This window comes from Temnothorax nylanderi, unplaced genomic scaffold (genome assembly GCF_030848795.1).
Source record: "Temnothorax nylanderi isolate EJ_2023f unplaced genomic scaffold, tnyl_v1.0 TNYL_tig0153_pilon, whole genome shotgun sequence".
Classification (NCBI taxonomy): domain Eukaryota; kingdom Metazoa; phylum Arthropoda; class Insecta; order Hymenoptera; family Formicidae; genus Temnothorax; species Temnothorax nylanderi.
Genome location: NW_027249215.1, coordinates 38,987 through 57,042, shown reverse-complemented (window position 1 = coordinate 57,042; position 18,056 = coordinate 38,987). Strand labels below are relative to the sequence as shown.

The window sequence follows — 18,056 nt, the reverse complement described above, 5'->3', positions numbered from 1 at the left end:
GAATGGAGCTCGGTAGAGAATCAGCCGTAGTATTCGGGGGTTGTATGTTCCGTGTGATCGCGTTTTGTGAATATTGTGTGATCGCGTGCGTGGATGTCGCGTTGTGTAATTATGTGTAATTATCTGTTAGAGCGGTGCCCTTTGCGCCAAGCGGGCAGCATTGTTGCGGTGCCGAAGAGTAGGTTCGCGGAATCAGTCCCGAGGTGCGAGGCCCGAAGATTTGGAGTAGTTGCGTGTTGCGTATTTGTCTTTGGTGGCGTCTTCCGCGCCAGACGGACAGTATTGTCGTGGTACCGAGGGGTGGGTTCGCGCAATCGGGTCCTGGGGCGCGGGACGCGGGTATCGTTTACGGGGCTTTTCGTGGGACGCCGCGTCTAGCCATTTCGGGACCATTTGCGAGACGTTGCGAATGGTCATTTTGGGACTACCAACTGGAAACGATTGGCAGTTGGGACGTCGTCGCGCGTAGGTATTGTGTCGAGAGCGTTGCGTTTCGTGTAATCGCGTCGAGTGTATTGCGTTTCGAGTAATTGCGTCTTGTGTGTCGTGCGTTCTGTAATCGTCGATGGGAGCTGCGTTATTGGAGTCACGGTCATTAAGAACCATCGCCGTTGTATCTTCCGAAAGTGCGGGAGACGATTGTAATACCGATCCCTTAATATAAAATATATGCTGCTCGTTATTGTTATATTTCGTGAGTGTTGACGGCGCTGCGCTCCCTCTCCTCCGTCCTATCCGAGATTTAACAGCGATCTAAAGTATCCCGAATTCACACCTGAGATATTTTGCGTTTAAGTATTAGCGTTGGAGTTAGAGTAACGTGGTGCGCGTATTTGCACCTGGCGCCCATATCGAGCTTTAGTAAAAATACCCGGTCGAGCTATCGTTAATTCCGGTTGTTGCCTGTCTGGACTAATAATAACTTTCACCGATTTCTGAGGAATTTAATGAAATGACGGCGCGCTCCTTCTCGGCCGGCGAGACCGAAAGGACATCGTCGTCGTCATAAGTTATAAATGCTATATCGGGCGTATCTCAAGACTCGCACTTAGGTCCGCTATTATTTATCTTTTATTAATGATGTTAAAGTAGTCCTTAAGTTTTGCCTTTTATATGCAGATGATCTAAAAGCATACGATCATGCTTTTAGCCACAATTTCGATTTTTTTAAAACAATGTCAAATGGTTCATTGTGTACAGGGGTGTGTACACAACAAACCTAGCCATTTTTAACAATAAACCACATGTTTTATACTGTGAATTGTTAGTGTTATTTTAATTTTACTATGTTTTAAAATGTTTATTTAGGGAAGAGATAATTATAATACATGATAAGTAAAGTTAGGATAGTATGACTTTAAATTAAAGCTAACTTAATTATATATGTTATGTTTTTATTATTTGAAGCTTACAATCAAAATTATTATTTTTAATCAGACTTTTTCTCACTTAGATTATTATTTATTGTAGCAACTATATAGTTAGTTTAATAAGACTTATAACACAGATAACTGTAGTAAAAAAAAAAAGATTTATTGTAGACTATATAACATTTTTTACGATAATCTTCAAAAAATATGGTAAAATAATGCAATAAAAGAAAGTTGCTTACAGAATTATAAAGCCAAATATACACACAAAATTATAAAATAATAATAAAAAATAATAGATATAACAACAAAAACATAAAAATACGTAAAACTTATTAAAAAAAACTTAGTTTGTCACTCAAAAATCACAAAATGTGGCCTCAAACGGCCGACCTTCGCGCGATTTGCCGGCCGATTGGGGAGCCGAAGAAGGGTTCAAATGCGAGTCGTTGCATGACAATAAGGCAACATTACATTTATAAAATATCGCAATGGTTTATAGTGTACTACTGGTTCATTGTTGGACTACCTACCTTACACACATGTAGCAAGTTTCATAAATCGGACTAATAGTTTCTGAAATAAAAGAGATGGTCCCTAAATGGACTACCCGCCCTAAAAGAGTTAAATATCCGTTTTGTTGTTTCCAATTCATGAAATTACATGCTATTCTCATTTTGAAATTTACATCTTTTTACTTACATGATTCTGCAACAATCAAGCCTAAAATTTGTAAGAGTATCACAGTTGCAAAATATTGTTCAACGTGCATATTTTTCTCATCCAAAGAATGATTCATAAATAATATTATACATTTAAATCTTCTAAAATATTTTGTTTGTACTCAGAAAGCTTTCCGCTCGATATTCTTCTCTTTTCAGTCAGCTGCACACCAATGTCGTAATGCTATTTCTGTATATTATTTTTTATTTGTTAATTCTTTGTCAGCATTGCGTAATTATAATTTCTTCCATAGATTAAAACTGCAAGATGAAAGGAATTAATTAAATCAGAGCTGACATTTTGGACTAATTTTATTACCGATACCTACTATCTCCCTCTGCCGCTTATGTCTTAGGCCGGTATTCATAGTCGGTTCTTATTTTAAGACTGTCTTAAGTAATGTCTTAAGATGCTAATAGGCTCTGTGGTTGGTTCATAACATCTTAAGATCGTACTTAAGACGGTCTTAAATATAAGATTTGACTATGAATACCGGTCTGAGAACGGCCACGTCGGCGATCTAGTGAGTTCTGAAATCGTGGATATAAAGGCTCTTGCCAGGCAACAGACAATAGGATGTATCAAATGCAGAATAGACGATGATACAGGCAATAGACACAGAATTTCCGTTATGTTGGAAATTCTGTCCCTATTGCCTGTGTCATCGTCCATTCAGCATTTCTGATTTCTGTTTCCTGTTCCTATTGCCTGTTATCTAGAATTGTGCAAAGGCCTTTACATCCACAATTTTAGAACTCACTAAATCGTCGGCGTGGCCGCTCTTAGTCTTCTCTCTGAAATAATATCTTAATTAATGCTAATACGGCTCTTATAAATGGTTCATAACATCTTAAGATCGTGTAACTTAATACGGTCTTAAGGGGGTAGTCCTTTAAATAATTTTTTTTTTGACAAATTTTTTTTTTCGCTTGACGAAGCCCTCCACGTCAACCTCGAAGGGATGCTGTATGGGCCAGGCATTGCTGACTAGAGGTATGTTGAACTAAACTGCAAAAAATGTAATCCGAAACTTCAAACGCGTTTTTCTCGAAACGGTGTTTTTGAAATCAGTGGCCGGCATAACGTTTTATCGACACATACGATTTTGATCGGACTTTGCGTTTCGCATTCTCAATTGAATTATCTAGTCCCCTACGTAGCCGTTTTTGGATCCCTTGAAAAATCTGTGCTCGGTGCACGTTTCTGTACCGATTTTTAGGCTGAAAAATAACGTTTTTTTTTTTAACACGTCATCATTTTTCATTTTGTTTTTTTTTTCAATTCTCCTACGTAGGGGACTGGATTTAGCATTTGACAATAACTTAAAAACATTTATTTTGTTGCAAAACCAATCGGAAGACCCCCAGGCCGGCCACCGAAAATGGGCGTTTCCAGGACAAGGGGTGCTTTCACCTCGTGCAGCGGTCACGGGAAGCGGCCGATGGAGTAAAAAAAAATTATGCCCGAAAGCTATTTATATGATTAATAAATGGATACACTCAAATTTGTCATTCCCTTTTATTTTAGTATTAAAAAAAATTCCGAAAAACACCTATTTTTCAGCCATATTTAGAGGACTACCCCCTTAAATATAAGATCCGACTATGAATACCGGCCTTAACAACGTGTCGCTGGATCATGATCATATAAACAGGGCTGCATTCAGAAATTCAACCTGGGTAATTCTAAGCTATAGTTTACGTCACGTACACTATAGCATTAAAGTTACCTAGGTGCGCCTAGGCGTAATTCCTGAACGCACCCCAGGTCTCGGCTCGGCACTTCAGCTCAGCAAGCGTCCCACGAGTGAAACCAGAAAACCAATATGGCGTCAGATGCAGTAAATGAGAAAACGTATTTTTTTCGGTTATTGTTGTTACATGCTTGTTTGTTAAACAGTTAAACCCCTAGAAGTAATAAGTTATTTATTTTGACGTAGAACTACGTCTTTCTCCGCGGTATGGGAGGTATCCACGGATGCAACGATGTAACGAAAATATGTCACACTTTGAACGTTTAGATCTTCGCAACTAATAATCGTAGATTAATCATTGACATCTCATTTTAAAGCTTAAGAAGTCCCATTTATGATAAATCCAGCCCGAACTCTCTATTTCTTTCCGTTTAGATATAGTAGCGTTAGAAAGTTAGCTAAATTTCTTGTAGATGCAACGAAAACATGTCACACTTTGAACGTTTATATCTTCGAAACTAATAATCGTAGAGTAATCATTGACATCTCAATTTAAAGCTTAAGAAGTCCCCTTTATGAAAAATCCAGACCGAACTCTATTTCTTTCCGTTTCGTTATAGTAGCGTTTTAAAGTTTCGCAAAATTTCTTGTAGATTCAACGAAAACATGTCTCACTTTGAACGTTTAGATCTTCGAAACTATTAATCGTAGACTAATAAATGACATCTCATTTTAAAGCTTAAGGGGGAATATACACCTAGACACCAGAAAAAAAGTAATTTTCGGGAATTTTTTTCAGGGGAACTATTGGAATTATCGGGTCGGGGTTTTTTTTGTTAAAAATATACACTTTCAAAAATGTTTCAAATTTTTTTTATTAAAAAATATCGCAAACTCACGGAGTACTGGAATCGTTTACGGAGTGCCGTAAAAAAATTTTCTAAAACGGTACCCATCAGCGATTCGTCAAGAATCATCTGAAACAAAAAAATCAAACAGGAAATGAAAATAGATACTATTGTCTTTGGTGTGTCGTAGCCGATTTTAAAAATATTGATTTTTTACAAAATGGCGGGCGCTTGAACTTAACGTGGCGATTTTCAGGAAAAAATTTGTTCCTTTTTTGCCCCCCCAAAAAAAACTAAAGATCAAAAAAAAAATCCTACGACACACGATAGATAATTATGTATACAATAACCACAAAAAATTCCAAGTCCATCGGTTCAGTGGTTTTCGAGATATTTTGGGTACCAGTTTAAAAAACGTTGTTTTGAGAAAAACGCGTTTGAAAATATAAGTAAGTATAAAGTATGAAATTTGTTCAACTTACACAGAATCATCGATACCAGGTCCATAGTACAGGTCTTCCGAAGTGAAAGGTATGCCCATAGCTTCTAAATTTTGTTGTCGACGCCGTATTCGCCCTTCTTTCTTCAATTCTTTCTGCTTCGTATCGATTTTTAGGATGCATTTTCTTCCTTTTGCGATCTTTACGAAATTTCCCCGATCTGTGGCTCTTTCTACAACCTTTTCTCTCTTCCATCTTTACTTCTAAATACTTTATTCACAAACGAACACTTGCTCTAACGCACAGCTACACGAACAGCAAGCTACTGACGGAGCACGCTAAGTTTCTGTTAGGATAGCCGTTGCGTTTAAAATATGACAGAAACAGGCTATGCAGGACCAATAAAATGTCGTTATACCAAGAAACACAATGGATCCGAGCACAATAAGACCGAAGGGACGAGCAGGCCATGCTACATGAGCGGCGCGTCGTGCTGCTATCCATGCTACCCGACACGGCGCCCGTCCAACGGGCATTTACTCTCTGGGCTATAACTTCGTAATTTTTTGGAATTTCGACTTAAAACTTTTACGAGACATTCTTAACATTTCAAACATTAAGAAAATGTAAAAATTGAAAAATCGATTTTTTTGACCCTGCTAGGTGTATATTCCCCCTTAAGGAGTCCCTTTTATGAAAAATCCCGACCAAACTCTCTATTTGTTACCGTTTCGATATAGTAGCGTTTGAAAGTTTAGCTAAATTCCTTTTAGTAAACGCTGCATTGAATTTTGCGATAGAACAGTACGTATAACTTAATTTTTTTAATTAAGAAAAGCAAAATAGAAATCAGTGATAAGAATACTGAAGATGAGTAGCGTGGGTATTCTAACTTAAATTATATGAGTATCTTATGCTTTCTGACATAAAAGTAAATATAGAAAAACATTTATTTTTTTTTCTTTAAAATAAATTTATGTTTGAAAAAATCAAACAGGCACAGTAACAACTGTGCCGCAAACACGTAGAACTACGTCTACTGCACAGTATGGGCACAGCAATAACTGTGCCGCAAGCTACACGTAGAACTACGTCAACTGTCACTGATGATGATTGACGTGATCAAGGAAGGCCAAGGCCCACACCGGGCTGTAGCGCCGAGTTCATTATCAGTGACAGTTGACGTAGTTCTACGTTGTTGCTTAAAAAATAAACAAAAACAAACAAACAAAAGAAACAAAAAACAAACAAAAACAAACAAAAAAACAAACAAAAACAAAAACAAAAAACAAAAAAGGGCACAGTAACAACTGTGTCGCAAGCAACACGTAGAACTACGTCAACTGTCACTGATGATGAACTCGGCGCTACAGCCCGGTGTGGGCCTTGGCCTTCCTTGATCACGTCAATCATCATCAGTGACAGTTGACGTAGTTCTACGTGTTGCTTGCGGCACAGTTGTTGCTGTGCCCATACTGTGCAGTAGACGTAGTTCTACGTGTTTGCGGCACAGTTGTTACTGTGCCTGTTTGATTTTTATCATTCAAAGCATGCAACAATCCCTCGGTGCATGCGATAGGATTTTACTACATTTGACGCCATATTAGTTTTCTGGCTTTACTTGGGTCCTACTCTCTCCTACGTTTACGATATAGGAGTGTTCAGACCTGTTTATATGATCGTGCACCGGAAACATGTAAATAAGGCACGAGGTGCCTCATCTCAGGAGAATTCGTATATACTATAAGCACAATGAATGATAAAGAGATAAAGGTTACCGGCCAATAACGAGCAGCGAGAATGTTAAAATTTAAAAATATATATTATTAACAATGTTAAAATGGGACGTTTCGGCAACACCGTGCCTTCATCAGCCTAATTAATTACATTAAATAAACGAATAATCAAGAATCCAATACATTTCTACATCCAAATAAATACGGTAATAATGTTATAAAGTCGCAATCGCTGTATACAAATACGGTCTTTAGTCCGAAGATGAGTAAACAAGGATTATCGTGATATTGTTAAACGAAAAAAACCGGAATCAAAGCGCATTTTTAAAAAACTTGCTTAAAAGTCGGAAAGGGTCCATGATTTATTCCTCAGTCGACAATGGGGATGAATCGAGTCAGTCAGCGAAGTCTGCACGTCACCATAAAGAGTCAACAGTTAAAAGTTAAAAAAATGCGTCTGAGCTGTAATAATGGGAATCAGAGGTCCAAAATAACAGTTATTTTAAAAATTTTTTGGAAAAAAGTCATTGAGTAAAAATTAATTTTTATTCAAATGGAAGCAAGTTATAATTAAATTTCAAAGAAATTTCTCAAAAAAAGACATTTAAAAAAATGTTGATTTTTAATTGTTCTGATTACGAATAACCATTATGAATGATTAAAATTGTATTTTGGTTACGAATAACAATTATCGATGACGGCAATTAAATTTTGGTTATCAGTAACCAATATAAATGACCGAAATTTAATTTTGGTCATCAGTAACCATTATCGATGACCTGAATTTTATTTTGGTTACCGATAACCATAATCGACAGCGAAAAATTTTTTTTGTTACCGATAACCAATATCAACGGCAAAAATTCTTTCTGGTTACATTCGAATTGTCAATTGTTATTGTTGAGGTTGTCAAATAACGAGTTGCACAGTGCTTTTGTGAATAAAGGAGTTTAATGTAAGAGAAGATTATACACGCGCTAAAGAACCGACAAGTGCTTCGGTATGCGGTGAACGGCGAAGTGCAGCTATGCTACGCTACGCGCGCAGAAGGTAAAAAGGGGGGGCGCTCGCGAGAGAGAATAGGTGGCGCATAAGTATACATGCAGTGCTTGCAATCGTTAAAACAGAAAGTCTCATCGCGCCAACGAATCCTTTGGCGGGAACATAAAATAAGAGATGAGAAATATCCTCAACACTCCCACCTTTCGAATGCCTCTATATTTTATATGCAACTATGCCGATCTTCTCTCTTATGTTCTGAAATATGTCTCGGCTTAATGCCTTTGTTAGAATGTCGGCTAGTTGTTCTCGACTACAAACATACTCTACATCAATGTCTTTGTTTATATACTTCTCACGCACGAAATGGAAGCGAATGTCGATATGTTTAGTCTTCTTGTGAAATTCTGGATTTCTAATGAGCTTGATAGCGCTCTGATTGTCCACTCTTATAGTGATTGGTTTATCACATCGACAATCGCTCTCACTTAATAGTTGTCGCAACCACAACGCTTCTTTTGTCGCTTCACATGCAGCGATGTATTCAGCCTCGGTCGTGCTAAGCGATACTGTTTTCTGTCTGAGCGAGCCCCAGCTTATTGCTCCATTAGCCAAAAGAAAAAATGTATCCTGTGGTAGAACGTCTAGTATCTAAATCGCCAGCGTAGTCCGAGTCTGAAAAACCATGCATGTACTTATCCTCACACATACCATCATATAGAATTCCCATATTGGTTGTTCCTTTCAAATAACGAAATACATTTTTCACGGCGTTCCAGTGTTGCCTATCATAACATGTTACAAACCTACTCAGATAATTTACAATGTATGTTATATCTGGTCGCGTGACAGTTGATAGAAACATTAAAGCACCTATTGCTTGCCGATACGGTATATTCTCAATATCCGCTTCATATTCATCGACTGAAGTTAAACAGGTACCCAAATCTGCAGGAATGCTCTTAACTTTACAATCTATCATATTAAATTTCCGAAGAATGTTTTGAACATATGTGGTCTGATGAATAAAAATAGATTTTCTCTCTAAGTCACGAACTATTTCTATTCCAACGTAATTTTTCGCATCGCCTCTAGTTATTCTAAAACTCGATTCAAGTTCATCCATAACTGCATCTATCGCTTTTTGTGATGTCGATAGAACGATACCGTCATCTACGTAAATTATTGGGTAAACTATACTGTTCTCAAAATTAATATCCTGAATAAATTATAATCCTGTTATGTTGTCTCTAAACAGGGAGGAAAGTGGTTACTTTCCGCCCGCTATGCCGCCTTGGTGTGAAATTGACCACTCTCGCCTCTCTCTAGGCATGGAAGTCGAACTTTCCGTAAAGGTATTGTGAAAAATATCGTGTGCACCTCGGGCCGAAACAAAGTCCCGTGTCGCGAGCGAAACATTCCTACACCCTGTATATACGTCCTCTTGTTGAGAACGTCCTTAAACGTCTGTTATCGTCAGAACTCAAGAGGAATACTCTCAGTAGTTGACTGCGTTCACGATAGATTGTTGCTTTGAAGCAATTATAAATTATTAAAATATTATTAGTATATTCGGTGCCAGTGTAGATTATAAAATTATTAGTGAACACCATGGGTCGAAAAAGGAATATATTTATACGCGAATTTTTTCACTTTGACGTGGAAAAAAATGAGTGCACGTGCAAAACGTGTGGATTGAAGTTTCAAGGATCACATGTTACGAATCTAAAAAGGCACATGGTTGCGAAACATTTCGAAATGTACAGAGAAGAATGCGAGAAATTTGAAGATGAACGAGATGAAAATATTTGCGACAAGAAAAACACATTATCTGTGAAATTATCTGCAGCAGAAGTAATAAATGCGTGCGTAGAACTGGTTACCAAAGAATCGCAATGTTTTAAACTCTTTGATTGCAATGCTTTTAAAATACTAACGGATCAAATATTCAAAGGGCTGAATATACCCGCAATAAACTCGTCAAATATAATGAATTATGTGTCTGATAAATATGACACCCTGAAAAGTACAATTAAAAAAGTATGCAAAGGGCGAATGATTTCGCTTAAAATGGATACTGCTACAAGGCATGACTGAGCGGTATTAGGAATCAATATTCAAATAATAAAGGATCATAAAATTCATATATATACATTGGCTATGAAAGAACTAACTGAAAGACATACAGCCGTTTATTTAAAAGAGGAGATGGAAAAGGTTTTAGAAGAATTTGAAATAAAAAAAAACCAAATCTATATACGATTACGACAGATAATGGAAGGAACATGATAAAAGCTATAGAATTATAGTCCGTGCACGACAAATCGTAAAGACATTAAGAATTAACCCCGACTTTTAGGTAAATTATACAATAATTTATCTCATCTTATTACATTCGACATTCTTCTTTATTGATAATAATGTTTTTTCAGATACTCTCTGCAACATCTTAATTTAAAAAAACCATGGATTGATGTTCCCACTCGGTGGAACTCAACATTTAATATGTTGCAGCGGCTTCTGAAATATACAGACTTTTGTAATGAAAATTTGAAGAAACCGCTAGCATTACTAGAAGAGGAGTGGATATTGATCGAAGATATAGTAAAAACATTACTACCGCTAAATGAAGCCACATTACAGCTACAAACAACTCAATTGTTTTTCGGAGATTTTTATAAATTGTGGTTAAATCTCAAATTGCAATTGAAAATAAGGAATACAATACAGCTGGAGTAGTTCTCCATTGCTTAGAGAAACAAGAAACACAGCTTTTAAATAATGAGGCAGTTAATGCTGCACTTTTTTTAGATCCCAGACTTAAACGTTTGTTATCGTCAGAACAAAAAACAAAAACAAAGAGATATTTGAAAAAGGTCGCTGGCCAAATGATTTCGTTAAAACAGGTATGTATGTACATACATCGTTGTCATTTAATTCTGTTAAATAATGTAATTTTCTCATTAATACATTAAATTTTTAGGGTGAGAGGGCACTTAACGAAATAAATATGGATGCTACTTGTACTGATAATATAGTAATTCCAAGCACAAGTAGTACTTCTTTATCTCTCTTAGAAGAATCAATAAGAGAAATGGAAGAAGACTCTTCTTCCGATGATGAATCAGAAGATAATTCTCGTGAACTCCAATCGGTGTACAATGAAATCGAAAATTACAAGGAAAAGCGTATCGACATCGACACCGAATTAATGATCTACTGGAAGGAGAAAAAGTATGCGATACCACATGTAGCAAAATTAGCTACAATTGTTTATGCGGTACCTGCCACGCAAGTTAGCGTGGAAAGAGCATTTTCAGCTCTTAAAGTGATGCTAGACGACAGACGATGCAAATTATCTGCACAAAATTTGCAAAAACTTATGTTTGTAAAATTAAATGCAGAATTTCCATATTAAATATTAATATATGTATAATATATACAAGTGTTAATAGAAATATTGTACTAATATTTCTTTTCTATTCTTTGTTTCATATATTTTCATCCCGTTTGTTTGCTTAAAATAAAATATATAAGTTTTATAATTAATTTTCTTTACGTTGTCAATGAATACTAATTATTAGTAATGTTAATAACAATTGACAATTCGAATGTAACCAGAAAGAATTTTTGCCGTTCATATTGGTTATCGGTAACAAAAAAAATTTTTCGCTGTCGATTATGGTTATCGGTAACCAAAATAAAATTCAGGTCATCGATAATGGTTACTGATGACCAAAATTAAATTTCGGTCATTTATATTGGTTACTGATAACCAAAATTTAATTGCCGTCATCGATAATTGTTATTCGTAACCAAAATACAATTTTAATCATTCATAATGGTTATTCGTAATCAGAACAATTAAAAATCAACATTTTTTTTAAATTTCTTTTTTTGAGAAATTTCTTTAAAATTTAATTATAACTTGCTTCCATTTGAATAAAAATTAATTTTTACTCAATGACTTTTTTCCAAAAAATTTTTAAAATAACTGTTATTTTGGACTTCTGATTCCCATTATTACAGCTCAGACGCATTTTTTTAACTTTTAACTGTTGACTCTTTATGGTGACGTGCAGACTTCGCTGACTGACTCGATTCATCCCCATTGTCGACTGAGGAATAAATCATGGACCCTTTCCGACTTTTAAGCAAGTTTTTTAAAAATGCGCTTTGATTCCGGTTTTTTTCGTTTAACAATATCACGATAATCCTCGTTTACTCATCTTCGGACTAAAGACCGTATTTGTATACAGCGATTGCGACTTTATAACATTATTACCGTATTTATTTGGATGTAGAAATGTATTGGATTCTTGATTATTCGTTTATTTAATGTAATTAATTAGGCTGATGAAGGCACGGTGTTGCCAAAACGTCCCATTTTAACATTGTTAATAATATAAACATGGCGTCTTATTCCACGTTTTTCGGACTGTTTGGTGAGTTGCTAAAAGTTTCCTCTCAATATCTTATCACTAATTGAAACAAATTACAGATAGGGATCAAATGGTCGAGGTTTCTGAATGTGAATCAGTAAATTCACCTTACGGCACGGAAAACGTGTGACTTTAAATGTTCGTTACTGCTGAAGATGGCTTAAACCTAAGCCGAAACGTCCGGATAATGTACGGTTTGATGTACTAGAGGATAATAAATCAAGTTATTACATTTACGCACAAGGATCCGCGTTGACCCTGACGGCCCGTCATTTCCTATATTGAATCTTGATAATCCTTATACTATTTTATTAATAATATATATTTTTAAATTGTAACATTCTTGCTGCTCGTTATTGGCCGGTAATCTTTATCTCTTTGTTATATACATACAAGCCTGTTTCTTTATTTATTATTTTACAATTAATGATATTGTAATCCCAGTGAAAAACGATACATCGGATCGACGTCGATTCGATATCGATCCTATCAATATCTCATCGATGCGGTTCTGCAGGTTGTTGAACATCGATAGTTTCAAATATTTCGAGGTTATTTCGATGTTATGATAACTTTGCAAACAATCTGTTTTGGTAGCATGTAGCAATATAATATAATATTTTCTTTCAAGATTTTCAATGTTTTTCATGTTTGTCCATTATCAACGATTCGATATCGGTTCGATATCGATTCGACTTATGAGATGAAAAGAACTAAATTGTTTGCTGAATCGAAGAAAACTGAAAATTATTGTGTTTTAAATTATACATTAACCAAGTATGCGGTCTAATATATATATTTATATATATTTATATATAATTTATGTATAAATTTATATAAATTATATATATATATATATATATATATATCATATAATGTCCATTTTAGAAAAGTACCAAACATTCAGTGACACCCTGTATACATTTATATATATATGTTGTTATATGAAAAATTTGTTGCCGGGGATTACGTTTTTCAATGAGAAAAACGAGTTATGGTATAACGATAAGTTACTTTTTTTAGTGAGAATAATGAGTTATTATTATATTATTAATTAATTATAAATTTATTTAAAAAATATTATAAACATTTAAAATATATTATTATAACATATTCTTAAAATATATTGGGACAACTTCGCCGAATAATTAAGAATCATGCATGATGTACGCAATCAAATCGATGTTGAAACGATGTCGAATCGATGTCGATTTGAACTCTTTGACATCAATTTGACATAGTTTCGACATCGATTCGATTACTATTTCCCACTAGTTAGAGACGGAGCACGCGCTCTGAATATGTTTCGAGTGCAATTTCATGTGAGAAGGCATTTTCATGACGTGAGTATGGTTAATACACACATCAAGACTGTCATTATTCTATTATTCTGTCAATAGGCCTATTTGTAATGAGCCGGCACTGGTTTTTGACATTCACCCGACATTAAGGAAAAATTATATTCGTATATCCGATTTGAAATTTTATTACTTTTTTTAAACTGAATTTGTTTCTTAAGAATTTTTGAAAAATTATATATTTGTGCTGGTTATGACACATGTAGACTATATATAACACTTACATCAAATTAAGAAGTAGTCTACCACGTAAGACGGTTAGCTCACGATCCTGAGGTCCCGAGTTCGAATCCCATTAAGGTAAGTGTGTTTTTCAAGTACGAGAAAATATTTATAATCATAGGTTGCATCTTAAGAAACAAATTTAGTTAAAAAGTAGTAATAAAATTTCAAAAAATAAATATAATTTTTTTTTATGTCGGGTGAATTTCCTCATTAGAGTTCAAATTGACATCGATTCGACATTGTTTCGACATTGATTCGATTGCTATATTTTTCATAAATATCAAATAATTCTTCAAACAAAGAGGTTGGAATCCCTCCGTTTGCAGACTATTATGACAGCAAAAAACGTTATAAAAGCGCTCTAGTTATCATACGAAATATATCGATTTTTCAAAGATTTCGATATCGATGAATGTCAAAGCTGTGACCACCTGAATACCGAAATTGATGTGAAGATCGATTTTATATTGATATCGAGATTTCGATATCTAATCGACGTCGATCCGATGTATCATTTCTCACTGGGAAGTCTACCGGTTCGCTAGCGCAGAGCTTCGACGAAGCGGCGTAGCCGCGCAGCTAAGGCGCGCGGCTGCTGCGCCGCCGCCGCGCCGGCTCGGGTTCGATTCCCGTTGATCTTTTGCAAATCTTTTTTTTCTTCATTTTTTTTCCTTATTAGCATTAATAATAAAAATGTTAAATTAAAGCAAAATAAATAAATTTAATAATTTTAACAAGAAATAAGCAAAATAAAAGGAAATGCTTACCTTACCTTTACAAAATGTTTTCAATACACAGTAATTAATAATAACTATTTCTCGCTGCTTCAAATGTTATAAATAAAGAGGACAATGATTAATTGTAAGTTGGAGCACTTTTGAAATAATAAAACATAATGAACTATTTTTTATACTATTTAATCAATGAACAAGAATATAAAGAAATATATACTATAACGACAAAATCCAAATTAAAGTTCGGAATTACATTTTTAGTTTGTATCTGGAATCTTTCTGCTGATTGTAATGTTTCGTCCAGAGTAGCGACGTCTTTGTGGCTGACATATTTCGTTATTTTGCGTTGTTTTATTTTATGTCTCCGCTTAAATACTTTCACCCATGTAGAACTAGCTTGAAAAGTAAAATTTGCAGATTGAAAAGGAGCAGCAGCTGCTAATGCCCATTGTTGCAAGGTCCTTGTTGTTACCTGTCAATATTTTATTGTACATACAAAAATTTATTACGTTATATAGACATATGAAATGCTTATGCATTTTTGTTATTTTACCTGCTTGTTAACAGTTTCTTGCTTCTTTAAAGCGTTCGAAAGTTTCAGCATCAATTGTTTGTAATTTATCCATTCTCGTTCCGCCACTTTTCACATCTGCTTTCCATTGTATTAAATAATCCTTCCTTTTTAAACGACTCGCACCTCTTCTTTGTAGAGTCTTTAAGTTCCAATGCGGATGTGCTTCAGCAAGAGCAACAACTTTTGCTTTATATTCCAAGGGTATATAATCGTCGGAAGGCTCTTCATAATCAGTCGGATCATAATCCTCATCTTGAAATTGCAACATACCTCTTCGTACAATCCTTCATTATCACTATCTTCGTATAAAATGAGATCTTCATCTGCCATTACATAGTTTTCATTTATTATATCAATAATAGCACTGGAAAAGCACTCTGCCATAGCCATCGACACAGAGCTAATTCTTTTGGGAGGTTCTTTTGTTAATAGATCGTTACTTTCATATATAGAATTTGCGTATAAAAGAGCATTGGTGAACTCTCCTTTAAAATCTTCGTCCAAAAATGATCTCTCTCCCATAGATTCAACGTCTAATTCCTTACTTGTTGAAAGTCCTCCATTATTTTTGTTGTTAGACTCTTACAATTCGTAGGAACAGTTAGCACTAACTGACGCGACGCTCACTCTGCTTATGACGCTCGTCGAAGGATTTCGTCAGAAGTAACGGTTGTAGCTTACGTCACAAAGGGATATAGTTTGGAGGGGGACTCACCACACCAGGTAAAGAGCGTTCAAGAAAGAAAGATACGTTCTTTATTCGAAATAAGACTGACAAAAAATTCTCATCTCGTTTCAAAAGTGCTCCAACTTACAATTAATCATTGTCCTCAAATTTATTTATAACATTTAAAGCAGCGAGAAATAATAATTATTAATTACTGTGTATTAAAAACATTTTGTAAAGGTAAGGTAAGCATTTCCCTTTATTTTGCTTATTTCTTGTTAAAATTATTAAATTTATTTATTTTGCTTCAATTTAACATTTTTAATGCTAATTATTTTATTATTAATGCTAATAAGGAAAAAAAATGAAGTAAAAAAAAAGATTTGCAAAAGATCAACGGGAATCGAACCCGGGCCGGCGCGGCGGCGGCGTAGCAGCCGCGCGCCTTAGCTGCGCGGCTACGCCGCGCCGCTTCGTCGAAGCTTTGCGCTAGCAAACCGGTAGACTTGCGTCGCAAGGTTTCCACGAATTTCTATCTCGAAAACGGCTGAGAGTTGCGCGCTAGCGCTTTACTATGTTTTACTGTTAGTGAAGGGTTATTATAAGAATAAGTTTCATTCAGATCCGTTTCCCGGTTCTCGCGCCCTCCCCTTGTTAGTTTATCTTGCGACCCCGTTTTCAGTACCGACAAACAAATGCATTCCATCTAATCTTAATTGCAGTTTTATTGCAAACAGAAACTTCCGCCACGTGCCCTTACAAGATTTCTAAAAGCACGTTTTAGACCTTGTTTCTGTTTGTCGGAACATTGCGCGGGCAATTTTGAGCTAGTCGCGCGATGCAATAAAGATTTTCGGCAAACTCCGTCTGGGATTAAGGCCCCTTTGGCGCATCATGTCGCCGTGTTTTATAGTAGTGGGCTAGACAAAATTGACAAAACGTAGTCGCATATGCTTTGTCTGTTTGGATTTTGTCGTCTGGAAGTTTTCTCTCGATTTCTCGATCTCGTTTAGCAAACATAAAGAAAAAATAGGAAATAGCGTCGAGATCGTAACTCACTTGCCAATGGACAACCGCTAATGCTCGGTTCTGATTTTAATCTTAAAAGCTACTCTAAATTTTTAAGAGGTTTCCGCGAAAAAGGGAAATCGTGGAGTCCACAGGACGTAACAATATTATAAATAATTCGAAATTGTGACAATGATCAAGTTTTACAAGATTTTTTTTATATATTTATTATAGGGGAGACCGGGGCTAAAAAGTTTACGGGGTAAATACGTCTAATCAAATATCTCGGAACCTGTATATTGTGCGAACTCGCTATTAACATTGTAAACGCTGCTTATGGTACCCATGTGACCAACGGAGTTTCGGCAGGTTACCTGCCGTGTTATGATTTTTACGAGGGCAAACATGTTTTCGGAAGGTGAAAGTGAAATTTTCTGCGCGTGGAAATTTTGTAATATCTGCAATAATATTTGCTCTCCAAATCTCGAGGTACGTGATTATAAAGAGTAATGCATGCTGAACACGAATCCAGTGTAGTTTTTTCATTATCGTTGATGTCTAATATTTCATGGGCGATCAAACCTGAAACTTGTGTTTGGGGCTAATCAGTCTACAAGCACCCGGGGCTAATCGGGCTAATCTCGTCACTGTGGCGCGCCGGGCGCACGACTTCAGCTCACGGCGATTTCAGGTTAGGTTTCCCTCGAGCGTGATTCTGTCTTCCCTTGCACGTGCGTCAGTTTGTGTAAGAGGGAAATGGTACGCACGTATCGTCGCAAAACGGGTGTTTTGGCCGACCGAAAAGATGGCGGACCGTTGTTTTCGAGATCGCTCGCGCTCACGGCACGTCGGCGAGGTACGGCGAGGCACGGCACGGCTCTGAGATCCCGCGATTTCCGCGCGAGAGTTGACATGCCGCGCGCGCGGTAGATTGTCCCGACTCCCGGCCGCGGTAAATCGTCGTTGTTGCGTTGTTGGTCGTTGTGTCAGTGACAGTCGCGCGTGCGACCGCATCGTCCAGCGTTCGCCACATCGTCTCGGCGTCATTGTCGCCGCCGTTGTAGTTGTGGTGGTGTCGGTGGTGGTCATCGTCGTCGTCGTCGTCGTCGTCGTGATGGTCGTGGCCGTTGTCGTCGTGGTGGTCGTGGCCGTTGTCGTCGTGGTGGTCGTGGCCGTCGTCGTCGTGGTGGTCGTGGCCGTCGTCGTCGTGGTGGTCGTGGCCGTCGTCGTCGTCGTCGT

At 36.5% G+C, this 18,056-nt stretch overlaps 1 long non-coding RNA gene across 1 annotated transcript; it reads left to right on the top strand.

The window, feature by feature from the left end:
- Positions 1–3,005: 3,005 nt before the first annotated feature.
- On the top strand, positions 3,006–3,597 carry LOC139777550 (uncharacterized). The gene is made up of 2 exons (XR_011719389.1): positions 3,006–3,086; positions 3,453–3,597. It is a non-coding gene; the product is annotated as an uncharacterized lncRNA (long non-coding RNA).
- The last annotated feature ends 14,459 nt before the right edge of the window (positions 3,598–18,056 follow it).